Below are 3,703 nucleotides of genomic sequence, written 5' to 3'. Positions count from 1 at the left end.
GAGGGGAGCCCTGTGCCACAACCTGTGCACTACAGAAAGGCAGAGGTGGCACTACTTCCACCCATGCCAACATCAGTGCAGAAGGCAGAGCTCTGAGTTACAGCAAACAGGTTGTACTGAACACATCTGTCTCCTTCTGCATCTCACCATGGCACTCTCCAGTGGTCCTTCCAAGGGACTAGAAGGTCCAGAAGTGAACTCTGGTTTCCTCATATTGGTCTGTACTTTAAGGTAGCAGAGTTGAACCTGGCAATACAAGATAGCCTCTCAAGAGTGGCCAAACTCATCTTACAGCAAAATCTTCAGATGGTTAAAGATGTCACCTTCCCATCATCAAGAGCAGAATGGACAGAAGCTCATGTGAATGGGTAGGGAAGCACAGCAGAACAGTTTTTTTGGATGTTTTGAACTCACACAGTCCCTCCTGACTCACTGCACCCTCCTACTCATCTCCCCCTCTCAGGACACAGTCCCTTGCTAAGTAACACTGTCACTTGCTGCTGGCACGGTGGCAGGGCTGTGACAGCTGTAGCAGCAGGAGAGCAAGAAAGCTGTTGTGTTCAACAGGAAATGCTTCAGAGGACAGAATGGTAGAGGCAAAAAGTACAGAGAATCCCAGCAAAACAGGACATGAATTTCAATGGGAAAGAAAAATGAGGCTGGTTAGTTGATTTGAAAGAAATGCAGAAACAAACATAAACTGTTGCTCAGATCTTTTATTCTTACAAAAGGAAGTGGAGAAAAAAAAAGAAATTAATTCTTTTGCTGGTGATTTGGCTTATGTTGCTGGACACCTTTTAAAAGATTTGCTACCCCAAATATCAGTCTCTTCTAAATAGAAGCCCAAAATAGCTTCACACTTTCTTCCCACTTCCTCCACAGAACTAAGGGCAGCAGAGCCTTTTCCAGCCAACATGAGGGTTTTATAAAGGCCCAGCATGCAGCAGCAGAGACCTTTGGATGACCTCTGGACACCTCAATATATTTTATTGAGCACTTTCTAGCTAGGCTGGATGCAACCTGAAGCAACACATTGATGGCTACAAGGTATTATTTGGCATAAGTACTGCCATTCATGCTGTGAAAGCATTTTTAAAAGTTTTTAAGACAGAGTTAATTTTAAAAAGTCGTTTAAGAAATTCTCCCTTGCAACTAAATTTGGACTGACATCATAATGTCAATGGTTGAAAAAAATAAGGGCAGATTATGCCATCATACAATTAAATCTAATACCAAATGCATATAGGATGTAAAAACTTTTTCTGTTTCTGGCAGGAATAACCATTCTGCAATGCTGACATCTTGTGGTGGCATGCTCAGTGATTTTTTTAAAATGTCATACCTGAGGAATTTCACACAGCCTTACTCAGAAAGCATAGAACTATTTTGCTAGGGTCTTTTTACCCTTTCAGATCTTTTGTGTTGTTACTCACTTATTATGTGCATTTCTCATTTTTTAAGTTGTGGCTGTGAAGTCACTTGCCTCACTTCACTTATTTAAGAGGTAGCCAGAACTTGTCCCATACCAAGAGCAATTTGTTCCAGAGGCAAAAGTTTCTGGTTTTCTCCCTCTGCTCCTTCTGCAAGACAATCTTCTCACGCAGGAGCAATGCAGAAGGATCTTTTAACACAGCAGTGATGCACTTCATGCTTCAGCTCAGGAGATGGAGTCTGTGGCTGACAGACCACGCTGAGATTGTGTATTTCTTGGATTCAACATTCTCCCTGCTGCCATCCCAGCTGGTCATGGAGTAACCACGGGCTGGGAATTTTGACTGTGCAGTGCACCTGAAGAGCATTTTCATGAAGACTGAATGCTCAAGGTGGGTGTTCAGTCCTAAATGTCTCTCATTTGCAGGCAGTTTCTGTGACAGACTTTGAAGCCTCAAAGTTAACTGCTGCATAGCCCCAAAACTGTTTGCTAACAACCTGAGTTTCTTCTGTCTCTTCTAGTCAATGAGATGCATCTGAAAATTACCCTATGTTAGGTGGTGCCATTCAGATGGATAGAAGATTTCTGTTTAAGACTTTTTCTTAAAAACATTCAAATACTCTTGGTGTGGATACCCTCTATTTGGTGTGCATGCAACTGCTGGTAGTGTCCTTAAAATTACCAGCAAGTTTCACTTGTTTTATTTAAGTCCTACCTCCCCAGTGGATATTTCCATAGCAATATGGTTCAGTGCAAATTCCTCCCTTGATTTCTCAAAATATGCTTTAGCAGACTCTTGCATTTGAAATGGATAACATATTGCCACTCCCTGAAGAACACATGATAGATTATGAAACGTGTGCTATTACTGGCCAGATTATTACTAGAGCTAGAAATTCTGCAGCTCAGTGCTGATCCTAAAAAGAGATCTCCCAAGGACATTTTCTCAGGCAGGGGCTCTAAGAACGGAGCTTTATAAATTTCATTAGTTCATAAAATTTAAACCATCACAAATACAGGTACTTAGTTCCATTCTGGCTATTTGTTCAAATTTCTATAAGCAGGTGCAACCCCAGAATGGAGATCTGTTTTGTCACTGTTATTGAATCAATAAGGATGTCACCTGGGGAAATCAGAAAGGGGTGATGGATTAAAATCAGCTGAAATTCATTGGAAAGTTTGGATACTAGCACGTAGCTAAATGGAAGAAATGGATCTACTTCAGCTATGTGCATTTACCTTTCACCCCAAGACTGTTCATTTAAAGACATTAGCTTTCACCTTCCCTTTGTTTGGAAGTCAAGGTGTTAGCCCATTAAGGTCTGGTGATGTTCAGACCACAAGGGAAGTACACAGCCTGTGGCATGGTTCACTTGAAAAAGATTTATTTGGTATTTATTATCATGAAAAAACTACTCTTTGAGTTTTTGCAGACTCATCTGTTTCTTACTGGATCACTCCTTAGGTATCATATACAACCAAGTTTTTTCATTGTGGTGTTTTCAGACGGCTGAGATACTGTGACAGCGCTCACTATTTCACACTGCGGTTCACCAAGCTGCCCCAGGCTCCACTGACCACACTTCTCCTTTTCCTCAGTGCTGCTGTTCAAGGTCACTGGACTGGGGACCTTGACTTGGGAGCTCCCGTTTGGTCCACGGCGGCTTCACAAGCCCCGCAGTGCCAACCCAGAGCTGCAAACTCGCAGCCAAAATCGTGGCAGGGCTGTCGCTTCCAGCGGACTTCGCACTGGACCCGTGCACTTCTGAGCACGGGCGACCCGAGCCGGGCTTGAGAGGCTGTCACAAAGATGTCCTTATCACTCGTGTCATAGAACATCGCTGTCACGCAATTACCTGGAGGGAAAGACAGCTGTTATCTGCCAGGGTGCGGCCATACAAAACCGTCTGTCCCATCCCAGTGGAAATTCTCCAGCGCCACACTCACAGGACTGCCCCACCCCGAGACCTGCCGCGGGGGGGTCTCCGCAGGCCACCGCCCCACGCAGAAGGACACTTGCAGCCCTTCGTTCCAACCCTCACGGCAGGACGGTCAGCGCCCCAGGGAGCTCGGGCAGATGGGCGGGATAGCGAGGGAGGCAGAAACAGCCCCGAGGGTTCGCAGGGCCCGGGCAGCGCCCCGGCCCCCGCCCGCTGCCCTGTGCTGGGCGGCGGCTCCGCGCCTCAACATGGCGGAGGCGCCCCGGGCGCGGCTCCCGCTCGCACGGCCCGGGCACCCGGGCGGGGCCTGCGCTCCCCCCGCCGCGCCGCT

General features: G+C 46.3%; 1 long non-coding RNA gene across 1 annotated transcript; it reads right to left on the bottom strand.

The window, feature by feature from the left end:
* Positions 1-2,795: 2,795 nt before the first annotated feature.
* On the bottom strand, positions 2,796-3,628 carry LOC128812888 (uncharacterized). Its single transcript, XR_008438869.1, has 2 exons — positions 3,380-3,628; positions 2,796-3,288 (listed from the first exon to the last, which is right to left on the bottom strand). It is a non-coding gene; the product is annotated as an uncharacterized LOC128812888 (long non-coding RNA).
* Positions 3,629-3,703: the final 75 nt, after the last annotated feature.

The sequence above is a fragment of the Vidua macroura genome, chromosome 1, assembly GCF_024509145.1.
Source record: "Vidua macroura isolate BioBank_ID:100142 chromosome 1, ASM2450914v1, whole genome shotgun sequence".
NCBI lineage: Eukaryota > Metazoa > Chordata > Aves > Passeriformes > Viduidae > Vidua > Vidua macroura.
This window is presented reverse-complemented; position numbering and strand designations above follow the sequence as displayed.